The 27,529-nt window shown below is 41.5% G+C and overlaps 1 protein-coding gene across 1 annotated transcript in view; it reads right to left on the bottom strand.

The window, feature by feature from the left end:
- The window catches only part of RSPO1 (R-spondin 1), a 126,261-nt gene that overhangs the window by 60,537 nt on the left and 38,195 nt on the right, over positions 1 to 27,529 (bottom strand). The gene's annotated exons all lie outside the window — the stretch shown is intronic.

The raw sequence follows: 27,529 nt of genomic DNA, 5'->3' as shown, positions 1-27,529 counted from the left end.
AAAATCAGTGTGAAAAAACTGCACAATGTTGCCGAAAACCTGATAGGATACATTTTTTTTTATAAACTAACCGTAATTGAGAACAAGCTATGTATCTTTATATATATCCATATTTCCTGACTGATGTTGCAGGAGGCACTGGGTATTTTTATGGTCTTTGTTTGCCTTGTGATAATAGCATCTATTATGAACGCTAAGGTGATGATGGGTTTGATTTGACAATGGGGAATGGGATATATTTAATATCATGTCACTGAAATTGTTCTTTTGTACACAGGCTCTGGCTACAAAAGTACTAGTGTATCGTTTTACAATTCCCATTATAAAATCAGCTCATCGCAAAATGGTGCTGTGTTTTATTTATGAGGCTCCTAATGCATACTATGAAACAGAGAATGCATTCGCTTTTATAGTACATACTAATGGCTCAAACTATTCTGTACAGTGATGGTAGAAAGTTTGAGAACCATTTATAATTGACATAATTTGTGCATAGCTGTGACTTGTGTTTACAGGGAAACAAATACATGGTTTAGGTACAATAAAACAGCTAACACTCAAAAAGATTCAAAATTACACAAGAAAGTTTTTTCAGTTTAGCTATAAGAATAAATAGAATCCAAAGTGCCAGTAGGTCAAATGACATGAATCTGGTTTCTATATTTAATAAAAACATAAACCTAGCTCTTCACCCTACAGCTCTGTAAGGCTGGGTTCACATCTGCATTTGACTCTCCGTGCGAAACAAGTTTTTGAAACCGTCTCAAAATCCTCAAAAGCTGATTTAGAACAGTTCCTTTTAGGCTAAGTTCACACAGGGCTTTTTGGTCAGGATTTTGAGGCCATATTCACCTCGAAACCCTGACCAAAAAGACAGCTCCCATTAAAATCAATAGGAGCCGGTCAGGTGTTTTTTCGGGGAACTGGCTTGTTTCAGCTCCCGGAAAAAGAAGTGAGATGCTCATTCTTCAGGCTGAGTCGCCTCGCGATTTGGCCTGAAGACACACCCTCTTCCCGGCTAGACCCATTCATTGGGCCTAATCCGGAGTGGAGCTCACGACTGGATGCCAGTGCAGTGCACCAACATTCAGTCATGGCGACCGGTTTTTTGAACTGGAGCCTGAGGCAGCCTCCGCTTCATGTGAACTCATGTGAACTCAACCCTTAGGGTAAGTTCACACTTAGTTTTTTGGATCGGAACCTGAGGGAGCCTCCGCCTCAGGTTCTGATCCAAAAGCCAGGTCGCCGCAACTGAAAGCCGGTGCACTGCATGCGCGCTCTGCTCCGGATTAGGCCCAATGAATGGGTCTAGTCTGGAGGAGGAAGTTTTTTCGCGAGGCGACTCAGCCTGAAGAATGAGCATGTCACTTTTTTTTCCGGGAGCCGGAAGAAACGGCTCCTGGTAAAAAAACTCCTGGGCGGCTCACATTGATTTCAATGGGAGCCGTCTTTTTGGTCAGGGTTTTGAGGCGAATACGGCCTCAAAACCCTGACCAAAACACTTTGTGTGAACTTACCCTAAAATTGATTTCAATGGGTTGTAAAAACCATCAGCAGGTTTGCGTTTGGAGCATTTCCATCTGGTATCCTCTCTTTTGGCCAGGGGAAAAAGTCAGACTTGCAGGACTTTTTCTCCATTCAAAAGGTAAGGATACCAAACGGACAGCAACCAATCAATTTTTTTTTAAAGATTGAGGTCTATTGAATGCAGATTACAAGTAGATTACAAACAGATAGTACTCCATTTGTGTCCATTTGTCCCTCTGCGCATGTTCAAAATTAAGAATGGGGAAAAAAATGGGTTGGTCAAAAACAGACACAAACTATCACAAACAGTCAGTTTTTTTGAACAGACACCCATTAACTAATCAGTTTAAAAATACAAATTTTGGTATCCGTTGTGTAAACGTTTGGAATCTTTTTTGTACTAAACCATTTTTTTGTTTTTTTGTTTAAATGATTGGCAAGTGGGCGGATACCAGATGCAAGTGTGAACCTAGCCTAAGCCAGTACCAAGTTTCTATTAGTTCAAGCTGAACAGATTGAAGGAAATTGCAAAAGAACTTGTAAAGATTTCAGGATTCACACATTTAAGTTAATTCAGAGAGATTTTGAACATCATTGTTATTCTCTCCAGAAGGGGCTGTCCAGAACAAATGACTCTATTAGCAAATTACGTGATGTTCTGTAATATCAAAAAGAACTCGGGGGTAAAGACAAATGATTTGCAAACCTCTCCTGCAATGCAAATGTCAGTATTCATTAGTCGACCATTAAGATAACTCAAGACAATAACATAATAGATGCTACTGCTCTCCAAGAAGAATACTGTCACCCACTAAGGTTGCCAAAGACCACCGAGAAGAGCCAGAACAATACTGGAAGAATGCCCTCTGAACATTCTCAAGTCAAACCTGGAACTTCTTAACTTAAATAAGAAATGGCGTGCAAGCTGAAAGTCAAATACTAGCTTCCAACAAAATTCTAACTTACAAATATAGAGGCAGCCATTGTTTGGTAGAACTATATGTTCTATAGATTAGCAGAAAATTCTAATGTGGCCTAAAGCTTAATAGAAGGTGTTGTCCTGTCCAGCAAGGTAAGAAGAAGGAAAGGTGAGAACTTAAATGGGTAGAAATATTTTAGCAGAACCTGAAGTGACCCCCAATTACGTCTATGGGAGTTATGGAAACAGCTTAAAGCAGCACCACACATCTTTATCTGTAAAACCTGCCCTTGTGGTCTGTTATTAAAGTGAATGGTCAATGGTGCATAAATCGTCAATCATTATTCATTATAGTTAAAGTATGTCTTCTTTTTACAGTGGTTTATGGTGAAATATCTAATAATTCATACTTGGGAGATATATATTAAAAGGAAGTCTACTACCTCCCCCAAGCATATTCAATGGCCACCACTGTAGAGGTAGCTGTTGCACTGGGGGAGGGCCTTCATCACTTGGAGCACTGCTCTTACTGATCAAATGGGTTGGCTGATGGGGAGGATCAGCTCCTACTGCATGGGGTGGCACAGGCTGTAGATGGTAGGAGTCTGAGTATCAAGAGCAGTGCTGCCGAAAGCTGAGGCTCCCTTCCCCCCATACACCGACTGTCTCATTTGCATAAGATATACATAACAGAGGTATATTTGCACTGTAGTGTGCCCTGTAACATGGTGGCGACAGCAGGATATGATTGGGGAGGTAGTTGACTCCTTTTAAACCTCAACCGTACTTCTAATGTGTCCAGTAACTCAAAAATGGAAACTAGATCTCTTTGTGGAATCTGGAAAAACATCAGATTTAGTATAGTGCTTAGTAAGCTGGATCCTTTTTGTCCCTCTGTCTCATCAAGAGTTCTCACCAGCAGTAGGAATTGAAAGGAGGAGGAGACTGTTAAAATCCATTATGTCTAATACCAAGCCATTGCAGGGCATGGATGGGCTTCTGGATGTATCTTGATTTAGTGAAGGATTATTAGTACTTTGTCGATGTAAGCTATTGCCGACACGCTGGTTTCACACTTCAGAGTCTTGGACATGAGACATATGTGGACCAGATTTACCGGTCAGTACATTATGTCAGGAGCCGGGCTCCTGTAATAGTTATCTTTGATGCTAGGAGAACCTGTCTCTCTGCTACATATGTCCTGTAGGGATTACAGTACAGGGTAGTATTTAGCGGAGAGGCATAGACTCCTACCATTATGAATAACTAGAATGCTAAGAGTCACTTACCCAATATAGTCTATAGGTTGGTAAATCTGGTGCACTCATGTCTCACTTCCAAGACTCGGTAGTGTGAAACCAGCCATAGGCTAAGGCCCCACATAGCGAGCCATAGCCAAAAATGCTGCAGAAAAGACTGCGGTGGAAACACATTGCTGTTTTTTCCTGCAGTGTTTTTCACAGAAAGCAGAGTTTTCCTCTATGAACTTTATGTCTGTATTATACCTATACAGAAAACACCACTAGAGTTGAGCCGATCTTGACTTTTCAGGATCGATTTTAAAATCCGATTTCCGATCATTTTTCATTCGAACCCGATCTCGATCCCAGTTCCGATCCCAATGCAAGTCAATGGGATTTTTTTTTAATCGGAGATCGGATTTTAAAAGCAATCCTACCCCCTGGTGTCCACTTACCCCCAGAGATGGCTGGTCCTGTGCCCCGTGCCTTCATTCTTCACCTCGCTGCTGCTCCATGCTGCTTTTCTTCCTTCGCTGCCCCCTCCCTGCCAGGTTAGGAGAGTGTGGGCGGGTGCTGGGAGGGGAGACGTCACGTCTCCCCGCCCTGTACCGGTCCACACTCTAAGCCACAAGCCCCACCTACCTAGCGCTTTAAACACTAACCTGGGAGACGGGGCAGCGAGGCAAGAAGAAGGAGGGCACTGGAGTAGCCATCTCTAGAGGTAAGTAGCTGCTAGAGATTTAGTTTAGCCTTCCATTCGAATGAATGAAGGCAGCCGGCGCGCAGGGGGTTAAGGCTGTGTGTCGGCTGCTTCCATTCATTCCTATGGAACTGCAGCGGAGCCTTCACACTGAGTATACAGCGTATACTCAGTGTGAAGGCTAAGCAATGCATTGTGGGAAAAATCACCGATCTCGATCCCACATAAAAAGATCGTGTTCAGAATTCTGATGGCGATCGTGAAATTTTCTTGATCGCCGATCGGAATCCGATCTTTTCCGAACACGATCGCTCAACCCTAAACACCACTGTTCTCGTATGTATAGTTGACATACTACGATTTACAAAAACACAAGCGATTCTGAAATCACAACATTTCTGCTGCAGGTTTTTTGTTGCAATGAATGGATGAGATTAGCCAGAATCACATCCACTTCACAGGTAATATAAAACATAAGCGTTTTTTTTGCCAGAGTGTTTCTAATACAACCAAACTGCTGCATTTTCGCATTGTGGGTCCTTGGTCTTAGGGTGTGTTTTTTTTCTCAGTCGTTTTTATGACACAGTTTTGGAGTCAATACCAGAAAAAAGAGAGCAAAAATAACTGTCCTTCATATATTATTTGCCTTTATGAGCAGCATGATGGCTCGGTGGTTAACACCCCATAAGTTTCCTATCAAATGCCAAAAAATCCTGAAAGTTGAGTTGGTTCCTATAAGAAACTATTCCAAGTCTATGTTGGGGATAAGTGCTTATTCGGCAGCCATTGACTTCCTTGCTCCACATCTTTCTCTGACCAAGTCCTTTGTGTGAGAAAACACCAGGACGTGGTAACACGCCATTTTAGATCTACGTTAGTTATTGAAATTGACCCATGAGGAGGCTGTCTATCAGGTTTCTGCCATTTTTATGCTGAAACCTTGGGCAGTAATTTTCTCTCCACCAATTTTCAGAGGATTCTGCAGCAAAGTAACATCCGAGACTCTGACGCAGAAGTGAACCTAGCTTTCTTCTCCAAAACAAATTGTGATCAGCTTGTTGTCAAGAACAAACAAAAAGTATCACAAGACATCTTACATCCAATTTAAAGAGGACTTTTCACCATCTCCACCAGCACTGGTGGTTAGCATTTGTTAGTAGGCGCCGTCCCACTGATTCCAGAGAAGTTGGAATTTTTTTCTCAAGCCCTCACCGTTGCTCAGCAGTCAGTGTTGCTAGTTTTGGTGCCTGATACGATACTTTGGCTCTGTGGGGGGTAATATCAGGTGGGAGCAGAAAGAGGGTTTTATTTAGGGCTCCAATTACAGATGGACAGTTTCAAAAATCAGAAACACACCTCTTGCCTGCTCCTGCCTGACACCACTTACCTGAATGTACAGGGACTATATAGCATATCAGGCACCAAAGGTAACAGCACTTATTGCTCAGGAATGGTGGAAGCTCAAGAAATAACTCTAACTATGCCAGATTCAGTAGAGCAGTGCCTATTAAATGATGCAAAGAACTGGACCTCGTGAAGGTGGTGAAAGATCCTCTTTAAAGAGGACCTTTCATCAGATTGAGCACAGGCAGTTCTATATACTGCTGGAAAGCTGACAGTGTGCTGAATTCAGCACACTGTCGGCTTTCCCGATCTGTGCCCTGGGTAAAGTGCTATCGGTCTCGGTACCATAAGGCATTACAGTCAGAAGGGCGTTTCTGACAGTTAGCCAGGAACGTCCTTCTCCACAGCAGCGCCTATCACACTGTACAGTGTGAGCGGGGAGGAACGCCCCCTCCCTCTGCTCACAGTGCTCGTCCATAGACAAGTATTATCAGGAGGGGAGGTGACGTTCCTCCCTGCTCTCACTGTACAGCACGATAGGCACTGCTGTGGAGAAGGGTGTCCCTGGCTAACTGTCAGAAACGCCCTTCTGACTGTAAAGCGCTACGGTACCGGGACCGATAGCGCTTTACCCAGGGCACAGATTGGGAAAACCGACAGTGCGCTGAATTCTGCTCACTGTCAGCTTTCCAGCAGTATATAGAGCTGCATGTGCCCAATCTGATGAAAGGTCCTCTTTAAGTAAATATGCTTGTCTGTCAACAGTGAATATATTGGTTGTGTAAGAGTTAGTTTTTGGATGTGAAGTATTTGTAGCTGGAGGAGCCATTCTAGAATTGGCAAGGGTGCCATTTAGAGTAAAGCTCTGTATGAACTGTATTTCTACAGGAACATGACCCTTATACAGATTTTACTGTGTGTAAACTGGCAGGCCTTAAAATATTCCAGCCTAATTTTAGCCCCATTGTTTTATTAAAAGTACCAGCCTAAGAGCTAAACCAAATCCAGTGAATGATTATATAGAAAAGGGGAATATGATCTTAGTATCTTGGCAAGTGGGAAGCAGAGCATGTTTGACTAAGATGTCATAACAATGCTGGTGTTCTGCAAGAACAATTAAATGTTTAGGAAAGGCTTTATGAGAAATGGACCTGCAAGTGTCTTGTCTGCAGTAACTCTTAAGTCTTTTAAAAGCTTTAAAGTCCTAAAGAAAGCACACATTGTGCACTCAAGACATACACAGAGCTCTCAACGTGGGGTACTTGTGAGATTATGGGTTATGGTTTAGTAGAGTGGACATGTAAGATTTTACAAAGTGATATTGTAAGAGTCCATAGAATACAAATAGTGATCAGAAATGAAGTATTACCTACTAAGGGCTGTCTCCATTTTGTAATCGAGAGCAGGACAGTTGGAAATATATATGTATGGGTGGATTATCACTGTTATTTGTATGTCACAACCATTATTAGCCTGTGTCTTCTAGAGCAGAAATCAATTGATTTTCCAGTTTACCTATGTTAAAGTAATGTGAAAAAAAAAAAAAAATAGTACACGAATATGTAGAATTATATAATCAACGTCTTTATTAGTTCGCAGTGGTGTTGAGAGAACCAATCGAAGTTCAGGTTTGATGAGTTCGGCCGAATTTCGCCCAAAAATTCGGTTACCCAAACTTGACCTGAGCCTGAACTCAATGAAATCAAAGGGGACCTGAACTTGGTGACCCAAAAATGGCTGTAAAATGAGGATAGTAAGGAGTAGAGAGCTGTAAAATGGGGGTAATAACGGCAAGTGGCCTACAAAAAAATGGGGTAGGTAAAGTACTTAAAATAATAACATAATTTTTTTTCAAAAATAAAAAGAAGTGAAAAAAATTAAAAATAAATAAAATAAAATAATTATTTTGAAACAGGTGGTATAGGTCCAGGCACAGGAAGAGGAGGTGAAGGTGGATGTGGCCGTTTAAGTGGAAGAGGTTGAGGAAGAGGTAGCCAACACTTCAACACTGACCCCACGTCATGTTGGTCCATGCCTAGTTCATCTTAACGAATGTAAGTGTGTCCAATTTGAGTGTGAATAGGCAGATCCTCTTGTCAGTGTTGACACACCCTGCGATGCTGAACACATGTTCTGATAGGACACTTGCTGCAGGACAGGACAGAACCCCCAAGGCATAAAGGGCAAGCTCTGGCCACGTGTCCAATTTAGCAATCCAGAAATTGAATGGGGAGGACCCATAACTCAGTATTAGAAACCTTGTCGACAGACGCTCATTCACCATGTAAAAGTTTTACGTTAGGAGGCATTATGGGTACACACTCAGCTATTTTCACTGCGTTAGAAAACAGTATACATATACAAACACGGTTATTGTTACTGTGCTAAAAGACAGTATGTGTACACACAAGGTTAATTTTACAGGGCTAGGAGACGGTATTCTTATACACACACAGTTTTCTGTCACTATCCTGAAATTACAATTTACACATAGTATATGCTACTTAAAGGGAAATTATTACCATTTTTTCTTATTATTTTACTACATTTTTAAAATGGTTTTTATTTTCTGATTGTAGATTTTTTAATTCTATTTTCTGTACATGAATATGGAGCAGCTGGCATTTTGCCTGAACTTCTCTTCTGTACAGTCTACAACATTTAGTGCTATGCTTTACATGGCCATAAGCAGTAACAGTCTGGAGCTGACTCCTTGATATCTATGGAAGAATGTTCTAGACATGTTATAGATGCAATGTTGGGCCAGGAAGTTATCTTCTTATTGTAATACTATTTGTCTTTTCTTTGAGGTGACTGCTGCAATGAAAGCGTCTACAGAACTGGAAAATGTCGGTTTATTATTATGCTTAGATGTCAGTGTGAACATTGCAGAATGTAATATTTTTTAATATTTTTTTTTCTATCAATATGTTTTGTAGAATGGGAGGAAATCCACGCAAACACGGGAAGAACATACAAACTCCTTGCAGATGTTGTTCCTGGTGGGCATCGAACCCAGGACTCCAGTGCTGCAAGACTGCAGTACTAACCACTGAGCCACCGTGTTGCCCCATGACAAAATTTGTTGCGAAACCACTGAATTTCACAGTACCTGGCTAATTCCATCCACTATTGCAGAAAAAAAATGCACCATGTCAATTATACCTGCAGAAACGCTAGTGTTATTTTTGCGATAGGTATAGTAAGGGCAGAAAGTCCCCAGAGAAAAACTCCCTAAAATGCAATGAAAAATTATGCAGAAAACTCTAATGCATTTCCGGCGCATTTTTAACCACGTTGTTTTTTTTTTCTGTATTTCGCTGACTGGGTGTTAATCTGAAAGTCATTAAACAATCTTTAAAAAATAATGCCCTTTTTTCTTGTTATTTATTAAGCAATACAAAAAATTATCAAAAATATTTTTAGCTCAAAATATAATAAACCTGACCCAGAACCTCCCCAACCCCATATAACCCCTTTAGGGTCCATTTACACCGAGTTTTTTGGCGCTGATTTTGATACTGAATCCGCATCAGAATCCATGTGAAAAAAAAAGCCTACCATTGACTTCAGTGGGTTCCTTCTAGTGGAAAAAGAAACCCATTCAAGTCACATGGATTTTGATGCAGATTCAGCATCAAAATCAGCACCAAAAAACTCAGTGTGAATGGAAGCTTAAAGGCTAAGGCCCCACATTGCAGAAATTCAGCTTTTTTTTTTTTTTTGCAGATTTTGTGACGTTTTTTTGAGCTAAAGTCAAGGAGTGGATTGAGCAGAAGGGAAATGTATTTTCCATTCCTTTTGTAGACATTTTAGGCTTTGGCCAAAAAAAACAGCAACATCCACAACAAAAAAGCTGCGTTTCCTCAATGTGGGGCCTCAGCCTTATAGTAGAATGTACTTGATCTTCTTTATGTACATTGTGTACTGTGATTATTCTATTTATTCTAGTGTTTCCTATCGTGCCGAAAAACCTTATGCATTACAAGTAAGAAGCTCATGCCAATTTATCTTTGCCTGCACAAGTAAAGTAAAGTTTTCCATGGGACTAAACAGCTATCAGAGGAGAATGATTTTCTGTTGTCACTAGCCATGCACTGAGTGAAACCAGTTGCATTTAAGTAAAACACTTTCTCAATAATATGCCACTGTATAAGATGAACCCTGGGGAGTTTCTGCTTTCTTCTGTCAACTAAACATATTTGCTTGTAATTCATCATGACTACTGTGTCAGGATTCTTGATGAGATTTAAAAGAAAAAAGTATAGCTAATGGAAGAGTCATGTAAAGCTGATACGTTGCAAATAAAAGAAAGTGAACCCTCTGGAATTTCTGAATTTCTATATTGACTACTGATAAAATGTGGTTGAATTTTTTACACGATTCAGAATTACAATCTGAGGCTAGGTTCACATTTGTACACAGGCACAAGTGAACCTAGCCTAACTAAGCTAATAAATAGAGATGAGCGAGTAGTATTCGATCGAATACCTCTCCGCCATAGGTGTCTGTGTAAGCAGCCGAACACCAAGGGGTTAAGCGCATCGAATATTCGATGCGCTTAACCCCTTGGTGTTCAGCTGCTTACACGGAAACCTATGACTGGGAGGTATTCGATCAAATACTACTCGCTCATCTCTACTAATGAACAAGCAGTTGCACTGTTCATGTCTTTCACTAAAGAGGACCTTTCATGGTTTGGGGCACAGGCAGTTCTATATACTGCTGGAAAGCCAACAGTGCGCTGAATTCAGCGCACTGTCGGATTTCACGATCTGTGCCCCGGGTGAAGAGCTAGCAGTTCCAGTACCGTAGCGCTTTACAGTCAGAAGGGCGTTTTCAGGGGCGTAACTACCATAGAGGCAGCGGAGGCGGCTGCCACAGGGCCCGGGCCATTAGGGGGCCCGGTGACAGCCGCTACCGCTGCGTTTTTTTGGTTTTTTTAATTGGCCATTACGGGCCCTATGCACTTGTCGATCCTGGCTGGGCTGGGATCGGTAAGTGAACCGCGGGCCCCACAGGGACTATCATTATACTCGGGGGTCTTTGCAGACCCCCGAGTATAATGATCGGCGGACTGGGAGAGGTAAGAAACATAACAAACAGTGTTACTTACCTCTCCACGATCCTGCCAGGCCTCCGTCCAGACGTCCTTTCTGACGTCTCTGACGTCACATGAACCCGGCCTGCGTCCCGGGTCATGTGACGTCTGACGTCATTTCAGAAGACAGCGGAGAAGACAGCGTAGGAGCCGGAGACAGGTAAGAAACAGTAATTTTTTATGTTTTTATTCTCCCGGCCCTCCGATTATTATACTCTGGGGTCTAAAAAGACCCCAGAGTATAATAATTGTTTATTGGTGTCCACTATGGGCTATAATACTGTGTGCAGGGGCCACTTTTGGGGATAATACTGTGTATAGGGGCCACTATTGGGGATAATACTGTGTGTAGGGGCCAGTAAGGGACATAGTAGTGTGTGCAGGGGCCACTATGGGGCATAATACTGTGTGCAGGGGCCACTATTGGGGATAATACTGTGTGCAGGGGCCACTGTGGGGGATAATAATGTATGCAGGGGCCACTATGGGGTATAATACTGTGTGCAGGGGCCACTATTGGGGATAATACTGTGTGTAGGGGCCAGTAAGGGACATTATACGGTATGCAGGGGCCAGTAAGGGACATAGTAGTGTGTGCAGGGGCCACTATGGGGGATAATACTGTGTGCAGGGGCCAGTAAGGGGAATAATACTGTGTGCAGGGGCCAGTAAGGGACATAGTAGTGTGTGCAGGGGCCACTATGGTGGATAATACTGTGTGCAGGGGCCACTAAGGGACATAATACTGTGTGCAGGGGCCACTATGGGGCATAATAGGGTGCGGAGGAGGGGGCTGGTCGAGGTCTTCGACGCCGGGTTTCGGTTGGGGGGGGCCATGTCAAAAGTTCGCCACGGGGCCCCGCCATTCCTAGTTACGCCACTGGGCGTTTCTGACACTCTGTCAGCACCGTCCTTCTGTACAAGCAGCGCCATAGTGCTGTACTGTGTGAGTGGGGAGGAACGCCCCCTCACTCTGCTCATAGTGCTCGTCCATAGACGAGTATTATTGGGAGGGAAGGGAGCGTTCCTCCCCAGTCTCAGAGCACAGCGCTATTGGCGCTGCTTGTACAGAAAGACGTTCCTGACTGACTGTCAGAAACGCCCTTCTGACTGTAAAGCGCTACGGTACCGGGACTGCTAGCGCACTGAATTCAGCGCACTGTCGGCTTTCCAGCAGTATATGGAACTGCCTGTGCCCCAAACCATGAAAGGTCCTCTTTAAGCACACAGAATAAACATTTACAGTATAGGGAGAAAAATTAAGTGAACCTATGTGTTAGTGACATCTCTAAGAGCTTCTGAAAAGCATCTCAAGTAGATAAAAGTATGGGTTTCACAGGTGCCTTGTATAGTAAATAAAGGCATACAAAGTCTGTTTACTGACAAATCTGTTCTTCTCAAGATAAATTGGTTGGTGTGAACCTTGCCACAAGGCAATGAGTTTCAGAAGATCTTTGAAGACGTTTTACAGAAGCATACATCTAAAAAAGACAACAAATTAGGGATCTCACTGACCTATATTGGTACAGTCCTATGAAAAAGTTTGGGCACCCCTATTAATCTTAATCATTTTTAGTTCTAAATATTTTGGTGTTTGCAGCAGCCATTTCAGTTTGATATATCTAATAACCAATGGACACAGTAATATTTCAGGATTGAAATGAGGTTTATTGTACTAACAGAAAATGTGTAATATGCATTAAACCAAAATTTGACCTGTGCAAAAGTATGGGCACCTCAACAGAAAAGTGACATTAATATTTAGTAGATCCTCCTTTTGCAAAGATAACAGCCTCTAGTCGCTTCCTGTAGCTTCTAATCAGTTCCTGGATCCTGGATGAAGGTATTCTGGACCATTCCTCTTTACAAAACAATTCAAGTTCAGTTCAGTTTGATGGTCACCGAGCATGGACAGCCCGCTTCAAATCATCCCACAGATGTTCAATGATATTCAGGTCTGGGGACTGGGATGGCCATTCCAGAACATTGTAATTGTTCCTCTGCATGAATGCCTGAGTCGATTTGCAGCGGTGTTTTGGATCATTGTCTTGCTGAAATATCCATCCCCGGCGTAACTTCAACTTCGTCACTGATTCTTGAACATTATTCTCAAGAATCTGCTGATACTGAGTGGAATCCATGCGACCCTCAACTTTAACAAGATTCCCGGTGCCGGCATTGGCCACACAGCCACAAAGCATGATGGAACCTCCACCAAATTTTACAGTGGGTAGCAAGTGTTTTTCTTGGAATGCTGTTTTTTTTTGAACACTATGCATAACGCCTTTTTGTATGACCAAACAACTCAATCTTTGTTTCATCAGTCCACAGGACCTTCTTCCAAAATGAAGCTGGCTTGTCCAAATGTGCTTTTGCATACCTCAGGCGACTCTGTTTGTGGCATGCTTGCAGACACGGCTTCTTTCTCATCACTCTCCCATACAGCTTCTCCTTGTGCAAAGTGCGCTGTATTGTTGACCGATGCACAGTGACACCATTAGCAGATGATGCTGCAGCTCTTTGGAGGTGGTCTGTGGATTGTCCTGGACTGTTCTCACCATTCTTCTTCTCTGCCTTTCAGATATTTTTCTTGGCCTGCCACTTCTGGGCTTAACAAGAACTGTCCCTGTGGTCTTCCATTTTCTTACTATGTTCCTCACAGTGGAAACTGACAGGTTAAATCTCTGAGACAACGTTTTGTATCCTTCCCCTGAACAACTATGTTGAACAATCTTTGTTTTCAGATCATTTGAGAGCGGACTGTCCATGCTCGGCGACCATCAAACTTAACTGAACTTGTATTGTTTTGTAAAGAGGAATGGTCCAAAATCCCTTCATCCAGGATCCAGGAACTGATTAAAAGCTACAGGAAGCGACTAGAGGCTGTTATCTTTGCAAAAGGAGGATCTACTAAATATTAATGTCACTTTTCTGTTGAGGTGCCCATACTTTTGCACCGGGCAAATTTTGGTTTAATGCATATTGCACATTTTTTGTTAGTACAATAAACCTCATTTCAATCCTAAAATATTACTGTGTCCATCAGTTATTAGATATATCAAACTGAAATGGCTGTTGCAAACACCAAAATATTTAGAACTAAAAATGATTAAGATTAATAGGGGTGCCCAAACTTTTTCATAGGACTGTATCTATGAGGTTGCTAGAAGAATTCTGGTATTTTGACTGCACTTCTACACTGCAAATTTGGTGCGTTTTTTTCAGCTTTTTCCTTCCCCTATTTTATCTTTAGGGAAACACTTGAGAATCCGCAGCTAAAATTAACATTATTCATTTTCATAATGTGGGACCTTAGCCTTAACCCTACAAATTTATTTTTCCCATACAGTTAACACTATGGATATGTTCACACGGAGTTTTTTGCAGGCAGATTTTGACGCACAATCCGCCTCAAAATCCGCCTGCAAAAATGGCTCCCGCTAGCTAGTGGAAAAAAGTAGCAACATGCCCTATCATGCCCTATCTTGCTGCGGATTCCACGGCTGAGTCATCCTGTTTAGGCCCATTCATTCGGGCCTAATTAGGAGCGGGATGCCGCGACAGAATGCCGATGCACTGCATCAGCATCCTGGCTCAGCTAGCCGCGCCAAAAAACCTCACGACGGAAAACTTTTCTGCTGTGTGAACTAGCCCTATAGCAGGAAAAAAAAAAATCAAAACAGACGAATTGCTGTGGTGTCTCATCTCAAAAAAATGTCTTAATCAAAAGCTATCAAAACAATAGAAATTCCACAAAATGTTATAATTAAAATGTAGATCTTGCCTCTGCAAAAAGAGATGCCTTATACATCACCGTAATACGTAAATATAAAAAAAGGCGTCAGACTATGTCATTTTGGCTGCACAGTGAACACTGTAAAAGCAAAGCCCATAAATATGTTGCAGAAACGCAGTTTTTCTCCACTCAAACCCCATTCTGAATTTCTTTCCAGCCTCCCAGTACATCGTACAGAATATTAAATGATACCATTACAAAGGAGAATTTTTCCCACAAACTTTAATCCCTGCATGGCTCTGTGAATGGAATAAATTAAAAAGTTATGTGGTTTGGAAGCTGGCGAGTCAAAAACAAAAATGCCTGCGGCGGGAAGGGGTTAAAGAAGGTCTGCCAACAAGTTCAAAATACTATTGGCCCTTGGAAAGTTAAAATGGAAATTAGCTCTTATTTTCCCTATGAAAAACAAAAGGTTACTGTCCACTTCGTGAATAAGACCTCATTCACATATACCATTGCAGTGGTCATATCTTATGACTTGGTGGACTGAATTTAAAAAAAAAAAAAATGCCCACTTGTTCAGGGGCACAACATCAATCAAATGATGTATGCCATTTACTATTTAAACTTGGTTGCAGGTCCTCTTTAAGCCCATATAATAGTCTTATGCCTGGTTCACATCTGCGTTTCGTATTCTGTTCGGGGAGTGCGCATTGTGACCCCCTGAATGGAATACTCAATGCACTGACAAGCGGTGAGCACTGAAAGCACACGGACCCCATAGACTATAATGGGGTCCGTGTACTTTCCGCGCGGTATCCGCACAAGTCGTGTGGAGAGAAAAGTACTTCATGAACTATTTATCCAGTGGACAGGGGCATACGATCAGTTAACTTTGTTCCCCTACATGAGCACTTGACAACTTCTCTGATGTTAAACTGTTATACTATGCTCCTAAATAATTTGGCTGACATGAAGGGAATGTGTCAGCACGATTATGCAAGCTATTGAGCTGAAATCTATATTTGCACTAAATCTATTATTGGAACTTGTATGGTCAAAATGCTGAATTACTACATGAGTCATTGAGAACAATAATTTTAAAAGGATTCTACCATTAATAAAAAAAAAAAAAAAAAAAATTCACGTTGGAATAGCCTTAAGAAAGGCTATTCTTCTCCTACCTTTAGATGTCTTCTTCGCGCCGCCGTTCAGTAGAAATCACGGTTTTTGTTGGTATGCAAATGAGTTTTCTCACAGCACTTGGGGCGGGCCCCAGCGCTCAAACAGCACTGGGGGCATCCCCAATGCTGTGAGAGAACTCTCCAGCGATGCCTCCATCTTCTTCAGGAACGTCCTCTTCACGTGTCTTCTTCCAGCATAGGCGGTCAAACTTGTAGGCCTCGGGCAGAGCCGACTACGCATGCCCACAGGCCACAAGAAAAATCGCCGCTTACTTACTGTGTGACCGGCCATTTTTCTTGTGGCCTGTGGGCAGCGTAGTCGGCTCTGCCCGAGGCCTACAAGTTTGACCGCTTGTGCCGGAAGAAGATGCGTGAAGAGGACGTTCCTGAAGAAGATGGAGGCGTCACTCAAGAGTTCTCTCACAGCATTGGGGATGCCCCCAGTGCTGTTTGACCGCTGGGGCCCGACCCAAGTGCTGCGAGAGAACTCAATTGCATACTAAAGAAAACCGGGATTTATACAGAACAGCGGAGTGGAGAAGACATCTAAAGGTAGGAGAAGAATAGCCTTTCTTAAGGCTATTCAGAAGTGTCAACGAGAAAAAACGTGTTTTAATGGTAGTATCAACATCCTGCAACATCGCTATGCTCTATGCCCTGCATGAAGCCATCAGCGGCAGGAGCGATACTGCTATTCCAGAGGGGAGGGGGGGGGGCGGAGGAGGAGCGGAATAACAGGAGCTCCTGCCGCTGCTGGCTTCATGCAGGGCAGAGAGCATAGCGATGTTGCAGGCATCTGTGCCAGCGTCTACACTACCCGGCATCCGCCTCTCTATTACAGCGGATGCCGGGTCTGTATTCGCATTGTGAGTGTGCACGCAGGGCCAGCGGCATCTCGCCGCTGGCTTTGCATATGTAACCCCCGGTAGTAGCAGTAGTAGTAGTAGTAGTAATAGTAGTTGTAGTAATTGTAGCAGTAGTAGTAGTAGTAGAAGTAGTAGTAATGGTAGTAGTAATGGTACTAGTAGTAGTAATGGTAGCAGTAATGGTAGTAGTAGTAGTAGTAATGGTAGTAGTAATGGTAGTAGCAGTAGTATTGGTGGTAGTAGTAGTAATGATAGTAGCAGTAGTAATGGTAGTAGCAGCAGCAGTAGTAGTAGTAGTAATGGTAATGGCAGTAGTAGTAGTAATGGTAGTAGCAGTAGTAGTAGAAGTAATGGTAGTAGTAGTAATGATAGTAGTAGTAGTAGTAATGGTAGTAGTAGTAGTAATGATAGTAGCAGTAGTAGTAATGATAGTAGCAGTAGTAGTAGGAGTAATGGTAGTAGTAGAAGTAATGATAGTAGCAGTTGTAGTAGTAGTAATGATAGTAGCAGTAGTAGTAGGAGTAATGGTAGTAGTAGAAGTAATGATAGTAGCAGTTGTAGTAGTAGTAATGATAGTAGTAATAGTAGTAATGGTAGCAGTAGTAGTAGTAGTAGTAATGGTAGTAGTAGTAGTAGTAATGGTGGTAGTAGTAGTAGTAGTAATGATAGTAGTAGTAGCAGTAGTAGTAGTAGTAGTAGTAATGGTAGTAGTAGTAGTAATGGTAGTAGCAGTAGTAGTAGAAGTAATGGTAGTAGTAGTAATGATAGTAGTAGTAGTAGTAGTAGTAGTAGTAGTAATGGTAGTAGTAGTAGTAATGATAGTAGCAGTAGTAGTAATGATAGTAGCAGTAGTAGTAGGAGTAATGGTAGTAGTAGAAGTAATGATAGTAGCAGTTGTAGTAGTAGTAATGATAGTAGCAGTAGTAGTAGGAGTAATGGTAGTAGTAGAAGTAATGATAGTAGCAGTTGTAGTAGTAGTAATGATAGTAGTAATAGTAGTAATGGTAGCAGTAGTAGTAGTAGTAATGGTAGTAGTAGTAGTAGTAATGGTGGTAGTAGTAGTAGTAGTAATGATAGTAGTAGTAGTAGCAGTAGTAGTAGTAGTAGTAGTAGTAGTAGTAGCAATGGTAGTAGTAGAAGTAATGATAGTAGTAGTAGTAGTAGTAGTAGTAATGGTAGTAGTAGTAGTAGTAATGATAGTAGCAGTAGTTGCAGTAGTAGTAGTAGTTTTCTACCCAGGGATTTTGTTCGGTGACTGTACAGCTTTGAAGACTAAGGGCAAAAACTATTGTTCTCTATTACTTGGAAGGAAACATCTGCACTATTACAGTGTTTACTATCATCAGACAATTTTAGATCCAAGTTCAACCAAGGACAGGTCCTGAAAACTTGAAAGCTACCGCTCTCAGGTGCTGATATAATGCACATTAGATCATAAGATGAAATGTATATGTGTTAGGCTCATAATTTAACTCAGATTTTCTGATAACTATATATATTCGAAACATTCATATATATATTCACAGCCACATATTAATACATACATATCTGTGACAATTTTGTTATCATTATAACATTAAATCTAATGTGAGCAATGCAAGATGACTAATAGGTATATTCTACATCTATATCTACATATATAAATTATTCATATAGATCTTTGGTATTCATGTTATTTAAAGGGAACCTGCCAGGTTGACCATTGTGTCTGATTTCCAGGGAGTATTTTATAGAGCAAGAAGAAGTATGCAGATTAATAATTAGTTTTAGAAGAAATGAGGTAGTAAAATTTGTATTTCATTTATTTAACTCTGCCCAGTCCAGTAGGAGGTCCAGAGATTTAACTGAATAGATTAAACATTATATCTAGTAGCCTTTTCAGCTCTTCCGGCCCTATAACCTACTGCATGCAGATTGCATTGTGTTTTCCTGGTCACAGATTAACTTTAAAGACATATTCCCATCTAAGGGCTCGTTCACACAGAGTTTTTTGGCAGCAGATTTTGACATGGAATCCGCCTCAAAATCTGCTGCCAAAAAGGCTCCTATTGACTGCAACTGGGACTCGGACTGGGGTGTCTGGGGCCCACCAGTGGAATTGTTTCTAGGGGCCCACCGCCAGGACCCTGCAGATCAGCGGTGGTACCAAGACACGACGACTAAAGGTAATAACATGTCGGGAGCCATGCTGCTCACCCACTATACCATGTGCACTACCTACATTTACTGCTACACCTTGTATGGCAAGTGAACAGCATGGCTCCTATAAATGTTACTATTACCTGTAGCTGCGGTGTCCTGGAAAAGCTAATCTGCAGAGGTCCTGGCTGTTGTATCATCGCAGATGTAATATTAATGGCTTATCCTAAGAACAGACCATCAATATTAGAAAGATGAATAAATCCTTTAGGGCTAGTTCACACGGAGATACATGAACTCCGCGTGTGAACATTCTGTCGCAGATGCCAGGCATCCCGTTGTGGCATTTTCTCTGGATTAGGCCCAAATGAACGGGCCGGAGCCTCGCGCCGCGGATGCTGAGACTGACTCAGCTGCAGCAAGATAGAGCAGCTCGCTTCTTTTTTCCGCTACTAGCTAGCAGAAAAAAGAAGAGAGCTGCTCCCATTGAAGTCATTGGGAGCAATTTTTGGCAGAGGATTTTGAGGCGGATTCTGCCTCATAATCTGCTGCCAACTTCCCCGTGTGAACGAGCCCTTAAAGTGGTTGTCCAGGAATTGGAGCAACTCATGTCCCAGGTGGGAAGTGTAAAATCAAGAACAAATAAATAAAAAAGCATACTCATCTGTCCCCGTCGCTCCATTGTGCGCTGCCAGTGTCCATTCGGTCTCGTTCTGGCGCCTCCTTGCTGGGAGTCCTGCACCTCATGTGATCGCTGAGACTAGTTAGGTAAAGAATTTCCAGAAATGAGACCAGACCATGAGACTGAACAGACACAGGCAGGGGACAACGGGGTGCTGGGGACAGGTGAGTATACTTTTTTTTGTATTTGCTTTTTTATTTTTACACCTCCCTGGCGGCCACCACAGTGATCACTCCAGTTTATAGACATCCTCTTTTAAGGGGATGTCTTGGCCAAATTTTTTGTGGTCACTTCACTGGTCTCCCCCAATACAGTGGTCTCTTCACCGGTTCCCCATAATGTATGAGGTACAGTGATGGGGCCATTATATTGTGTGGGAGCAGTGATGGGGCTGACATCCTGTACAGAAGGGGGATGTTAAAATGTGTGGGGCATATTAAAGGGGTTGTCCAGGGTTAATCTTTTTTATGGCCTATGCTCAGAATAAGCCATAAATACCTCAAGCCTCACATTGCAGAAACACAACGTCTTGTCTTTGGCTACTATAGAGAAATTTTTTTTTTTTACAAAACCAGCAAAGTGAATGAAATGTAATCAAATTTACGTCATCCGCACACTGCAAGAAAAAAAGATGTGGTACAGCCACAAACTCTAAAATGTGTGCGCTTCTAAAAACATGGCCGGTTACTTTTTTACTTATCTTTTTTTTTTTTTTTTTTTTTTTTTGGAATATGGGATGGAAATCCATACAAACTCCTTGCATATAGTTTTTTTGCCCTTGGCAGGATTTGAACACCAGAAGTCTAGCACTGCAAGGATGCAGTGCTAACCACTGAGCCACCATGTGGCCCTCCTACGTGTTCTACCATTTGTGAAAAACATTTTTGATTATCTGAATCTAGTCTCACATTTGGACTTTACTCATTCCATGCACAACATGCCTCTTAGCTTTTCATATTTTTAGCTAGATAAATCAAACACATTTTTCTAAAAGTAAACTATGTAAAAGAATGCAATATACAAATGAATACATAGTTTGGCAAACCATTTGAAGCTGTCTTAACTCGAAAAGTTTAATTTCAAGCAAGTGTGTTGCCCTAAAACAATAAGGTGACTCCAGTTTTTCTATTCTTTGAAGTATAAGCTCATGTCTTTTTTTTTTTTTTCTTAAAGTAATAATCTTTAATGAATTTTTGATAGATAAATTCTGAGCAACAGGTGATTTTGCTAGTTAGGCTCAGTTCACACCTGCGTTTGGGGATTCCGTTGCCTATTGCGCTTGAAAAATGTGGAGAGCAAAGTCCTGCAAGCAGCGCTTTTCTCAACGCTTTTTTTTCAGGTGGAAGCCTGTTGGACCCCATTGCAGTCTATAAGTCCGCAGGTAACCGCTTTTTAAGTGGATTCAGTTTGTGTTTTGCAGGTCCCTAAGCAGACCCAAAAACGGAATCCTCATAAACATTTCATTTATTTGAAAAATAGTATATTTATGTAGTTTTAACTATACAAGTATTGACTTTATTAACAAAAATATAGCCATTATTGGGGCTTCATGGTGGTTCAGTGGTTAGCACTGTAGCCTTGCAGCCCTGAAGTCCTGGGTTTTACTCCTACCAAAAGTTTATTGCCCCCTGATTGAGAGCTGGTCCATAGCCCTGATGCCCCCACCAGATCTGAGGGCACATTCCTTAAGTGATGTATAATTACATAAATCAGTGAGCCACATTCTGCCCTGTTTTGAGTGTGTCAAAGGTTGTGTATAATCACAGACCCTCCTGTCTCTCTGAGATTTGAAATTTCCTATTACTACCAAAATTTTCATGTAATTTTGTTGCGATCAGAGTTACTGAATTGTTTTGGCATGGGGACATTTTCTCTTTGTATGGCGGTGTGAGTTCATCCTTGGATATTTTGTATATACAGTCCTATGAAAAAGTTTGGGCACCCCTATTAATCTTAATCATTTTTAGTTCTAAATATTTTGGTGTTTGCAACAGCCATTTCAGTTTGATATATCTAATAACTGATGGACACAGTAATATTTCAGGATTGACATGAGGTTTATTGTACTAACAGAAAATGCGCAATATGCATTAAACCAAAATTTGACCGGTGCAAAAATATGGGCACCTCAACAGAAAAGTGACATTAATATTTAGTACATCCTCCTTTTGCAAAGATAACAGCCTCTAGTCGCTTCCTGTAGCTTTTAATCAGTTCCTGGATCCTGGATGAAGGTATTTTGGACCATTTCTTTCTACAAAACAATTCAAGTTCAGTTAAGTTTGATGGTCGCCGAACATGGACAGCCCGCTCTCAAATGATCTGAAAACAAAGATTGTTCAACATAGTTGTTCAGGGGAAGGATACAAAATGTTGTCTCAGAGATTTAACCTGTCAGTTTCCACTGTGAGGAACATAGTAAGGAAATGGAAGACCACAGGGACAGTTCTTGTTAAGCCCAGAAGTGGCAGGCCAAGAAAAATATCAGAAAGGCAGAGAAGAAGAATGGTGAGAACAGTCAAGGACAATCCACAGACCACCTCCAAAGAGCTGCAGCATCATCTTGCTGCAGATGGTGTCACTGTGCATCGGTCAACTATACAGCGCACTTTGCACAAATAGAAGCTGTATGGGAGAGTGATGAGAAAGAAGCCGTTTCTGCACGTACGCCACAAATAGAGTTGCCTGAGGTATGAAAAAGCACATTTGGACAAGGCAGCTTCATTTTGGAAACAAAAATTGAGTTGTTTGGTTATAAAAAAAGGCGTTATGCATGGCGTCCAAAAAGAAACAGCATTCCAAGAAAAACACATGCTACCCACTGTAAAATTTGGTGGAGGTTCCATCATGCTTTGGGGCTGTGTGGCCAATGCCGGCATCGGGAATCTTGTTAAAGTTGAGAGTCGCATGGATTCCACTCAGTATCAGCAGATTCTTGAGAATAATGTTCAAGAATCAGTGATGAAGTTGAAGTTACGCCGGGGATGGATATTTCAGCAAGACAATGATCCAAAACACCGCTCCAAATCCTCAGGCATTCATGCAGAGGAACAATTACAATGTTCTGGAATGGCCATCCCAGTCCCCAGACCTGAATATCATTGAACATCTGTGGGATGATTTGAAGCGGGCTGTCCATGCTCGGTGACCATCTAACTTAACTGAACTTGAATTGTTTGTCCAAAATACCTTTATCCAGGATCCAGGAACTGATTAAAAGCTACAGGAAGCGGCTAGAGGCTGTTATCTTTGCAAAAGGAGGATCTACTAAATATTAATGTCACTTTTCTGTTGAGGTGCCCATACTTTTGCACCGGTCAAATTTTGGTTTAATGCATATTGCACATTTTCTGTTAGTACAATAAACCTCATTTCAATCCTGAAATATTACTGTGTCCATCAGTTATTAGATATATCAAACTGAAATGGCTGTTGCAAATACCAAAATATTTAGAACTAAAAATGATTAAGATTAATAGGGGTGCCCAAACTTTTTCATAGGACTGTATAATTAAGAAGACGAAGAACACTTTGAGTGTAGTGCAGATGAAGGTACCTGGGTAACTTGAGTCGAGCTGGAGATCTTTATCTTGCCGGTGGCCTTATGTATGGGCAGGTTTTACATTTACTCTGGTTTCAGGGAAATTTTTCTACGGTTGGAAGGGACACTAAGTTCCTGATGAAGATGTTCCTGAGATCTGATATACCTTTAGACTGCCTAGTCTAGTTTATACCACTTCTTAGTTGGCTTACTTAAAGACAGAATTCCAAGTTTGACGCATTTTTAGTGCATCTTGGAACATTTTGGCACATTTACGCCCCTTTTTCCGAGAAGCCTCACCTACATGTCTAGCAAGTTGAAAAAAATTTCCGCTCAAACTACATGTGCCAAGTTGCTCTACTTATATCAGACTTTAGTTATAGCCACAATAGTAAATCTGGGCCATCGGTTAACTAAATGACAAGTGCTTCACAATTTTTTCTTCTGCAGTATCGAAACCCGTCCCAGTTTTATTGTCACATGCTTTTTTATCTTCATCAATATCAGTAAAACAAAAGTATTGTGCATAGGTAATGCAAAACAGATATCATTGCCCCATCCCCTGTTCCAGGCTTGTGAAATGCATAGATCTGGCATCCCAGATATTTTTAAAGACAACATATATATAGTGGTGCTGCACTTTTCAGGACATATCAAGGTATTCTGTAATGTAAACGGGGGTCTCACAGGATTAGTCAACAGGGAAAGACGAGATCCAGATGTGAGAGAAGGAAGAAGAATGAGAGGGAAGGAGAGACAACTTGACACACACATAATGTAATGACAAGTGCTGATGTTTCCTGGGGTTAATGTGTTAAACATGAAACTTTCTGTGCCTAGCTGCAAATCCACATTACTGAGGCAGAAGATGGAATTTAACAATTTAGTGCAAGACATCCACCCAAAGACCTGTGATGTCAATTGAAAAATTACATTGTGTCAAATTGCCTTAATTTACAACAAACCTAAAACCATAGTTTTCACGTACACATAATTTAATATACTGTACAATATGTACTAGAGTAGGGCAACTCCTACAGAAAAAGGGCAATCTGGATGTCATTACTTTCTATAGCATAAGCAATCAGAGCAGTGTATAAGTGCAATGCACTAGACTACATTAAGTGGCCAGAGACGTCACCTTCTAGATAGCTAACAGACCTCAGTACAGTCTTATATTATATTGAATACATTTTTTTCAAGTACATTCATCAGGGGATCCAAATATTTTAACAATCACCCATGGTTAGGAAACCTTGTTATATAAAGAAATAATCTGCTTTCACCTTTCAACTGTCCCCTCACTTCAGCACCATCGCTCTGATCTCTACCACTCTGGTCCCTACTGGAGCTGCAATGATCACATTCATCATGCACATGACCTGCAGCAAATCACTGTATCAGAATATACTGCAAGTGATCGCTGATGTCACTGATCAACTATATTATTCACGTGAATGTGCAGGACAGGAAGGGACTTGTGGCTATTTCTTTATATTACACATTTACATTCATTTATAGAAATGAATGGGACAAGGTTGTACTTAAATTGCACATCTGCAGTCTGTATATTAAGTAGACATTGAAGGGTCCATGAGTGCCCCAATGCCTTCAAATAGTTGATCAGCATGGGTCCTGGGTATTGGATCCCCACTTATCCCCTTCTGATGATTTATCCTGAATATAGCCAATCAATAATAAAGAATTGGACAGCCCCCTTAAAGTTTTTTTTTTTAATTATGTGTTTATATTGCTTACCAGAAAACTGCTAAATATATGTATGATAAGGCATCTTAGGTCTTCATTATATTGCAACTGTGCTATTGTATCGCAGTTCCTTACAGTTTATTTAGGCAGTTTTCATCGGTATGCAAATTAGTTCTCTCGCAGGCGTCCCTAGCCCAGTGCTGTGAGAGAATTCTCCAGCGATGGCCCTCTCCATGACGTCTTCTTCAGATGGCTTCTTCTGGCTTTAAATGGGATGCCTGCGCAGTCGGCTCTGCTATGCCTGCGGCCATTTTCTTGTAGCCGCTTACATCTTGTAAGAAAATGGCAGAGCTGACTGCGTATGCGTCCCTTTTAAAGCCAGAAGAAGCCATCTGAAGAAGACATTGTGGAGAGGGCGTTTCAAAGGAAGAAGAGGCTGTCGCTGGAGAGTTCTCTCACATGACTTGGGATGCCCCCAGTGCTGTTTGAGTACTGGGGCCCATCCCCAGTGCTGCAAGAGAACTCATTTGCATACCGATGAAAACCAGGATATCTACGGAATGGCGGCGCGGAGAAGACATCTAACGGTAGGAGAATAGCCTTTATTAAGGCTATTCCTACGTGTTGGTGACACAAAATGCAGTTTTAATGATAGAATGCCCTTAAATGGGGTCTGTCAGGTGCGAAATGTCTCTCACCCAATAATAGTGTTCTGTAGGGACCTTCATGAAGAGCAGAAATATACATTTGTAGCTCCAAACTGATGAAGATATGCATAGATAATCAAGATTCATCTTGAGAATATTTGCATGGTTTGCTCAGCAGTTTAGTTTGAACTTAACACATTCAGTCCGGAGCTGCCATTATTATACTCTGTGACTATAATAAGCGGAGGCCCTGAGGAGCTGAGAAAACTCTTCCAGTGTTACTCTTCTCCCCTGGGTTCCAGCACATCCTCTTCGTGCCTCTCCCGACCTACTGAATAACATCAGGTACTACTGAGGCCTGTAACTGGGACTCAGTGGTCATATGGGCCAAATTGGTGTAATGATGCTTGCATTTGTACATCATTATAATGTGTGGAGGGTACACTATGGGACATTATAATGTGTGGAGGGGCCACTATAGAACATTATACTGTATTAGAGCTGCTATGAGATATTATACTCTGTGGAGGGCCACTATTCTTTTACAGGGATCTTGGATCTAATGAAGCGATGGGGGGGGGGAGTTTTTTGAACAGTCAGGGGCTGATGGTACCCTTAATACACCCCTGGTAACCATAAAAAGATGATTAGCTATGCATTACTTCATCAGTGTGTGGCCACAATAGTATGTTTCTAAACCTATCAAAGCCCCCTACACAGCACTATTTTTGATTTCGGAGACATTTTGGACACGTTATGTCTTTAAACAAACTTACTTATGTTATAAACAAGCCATGATTTCACTACCAATCTTTGCCTTTACATAAGCTGTACAAATTACAAAATATCATAAATTTCACATACTATTCATCTTCTTATCTTTGTTTTAAAGTGGAATTTTCCTTTAATGAATTTATAGGGCGAGGAGATGGTTTGCAGATTAAGACCAGCTATCTGTCTGTTAGCTGAGAACCAGCAGTAGTGAATATAAGGTATTTTATTTCTCGGATGAGTGGGACTTCTTCATGAGCATCTTTTCTTAGTAACTGTTTTAGCACATACAATAGTTAAGTAATGGACCTATTTATTGCCTTGAGAAAGCTAACATACCACTTACACAAAATCTCCAGAATAGTTGTAATATATCTCTAAAGTTGTAGATTTTTTCAGGGTCTTAGACTACGGACCTCTGAAATATCAATACAACATTTTGAGGAAACTTCACACCCAGAAGACCATAAAGTTGGCAGGGTTTAGCAGCATTTTACTCTTTCCCAGAGTTAAAGCAATGCAAGAAAAAAGAAACAAAAAACGTTAAAACAGAAAGCCAACAAGAAATAACTTGATTGCCTAGAAGTCTTAGATAATGACTTCCCTTTCAGTAACATTACCCAGTCCAGTCTGGTTTAAATCACTTGCTGGATTACAGGGGTGTATGGAGATCAATGTTACCAGAGGAGGTCATAATGCTGCCTGGTCTATGAAATGAAGCTGGGATCATTCTATGCATTTTCCATGTTTACACACTTATATTACATATATTGGAGAAGATGGCCATACAGAATGTATATATTTTAAAGATTTTGCTCGGTGCTCAAATGAATCGGTGGGAACCATAGTCAATAGAGATGAGCGAACAGTGTTCTATCGAACACATGTTCGATCGGATATCAGGCTGTTCGATGTGTTCGATTCGAATCGAACATCACGTGGCAAACTCCAAAAAAATTCGATTCCCCTCCCACCTTCCCTGGCGCTTTTTTTGCACCAATAACAGCGCAGGGGAGGTGGGACAGGAACTACGACACCGGAGGCATCGAAAAAAATCGGAAAAAGTCATTGGCTGCCGAAATCAGGTGACCTCCATTTTAGACGAATAGTGGATTTCAAATCCGGGTCATATGAGAATGTGAACTTTGTGACTAAGAGACAGGGATAGCTGTACAGGCAGGGATAGCTAGGGATAACCTTTATTTAGGTAGGAATGTTATTAAAAATAACTTTTTGGGGCTCTATCGGGTGTGTAATTGTGATTTTTGTGACATAAACTTTTCCCCAGTTCTGCTCAACTACACTGTGTGCCGGTCAGCCCATCTGATATAGCAGAGCCGAGTGTGCACACTCGGCTCTGCTACATCAGATGTAGCAGAGCCGAGGGTGCACTAGAACCCCTGTGCAAACTCAGCTCACGCTAA

The sequence above is a fragment of the Leptodactylus fuscus genome, chromosome 2 (genome assembly GCF_031893055.1).
Source record: "Leptodactylus fuscus isolate aLepFus1 chromosome 2, aLepFus1.hap2, whole genome shotgun sequence".
In the NCBI taxonomy this organism is placed as follows: Eukaryota; Metazoa; Chordata; class Amphibia; order Anura; family Leptodactylidae; genus Leptodactylus; species Leptodactylus fuscus.
Note: the sequence above shows the minus strand (reverse complement) of the source record. Positions and strands in the feature narration are given on the sequence as shown.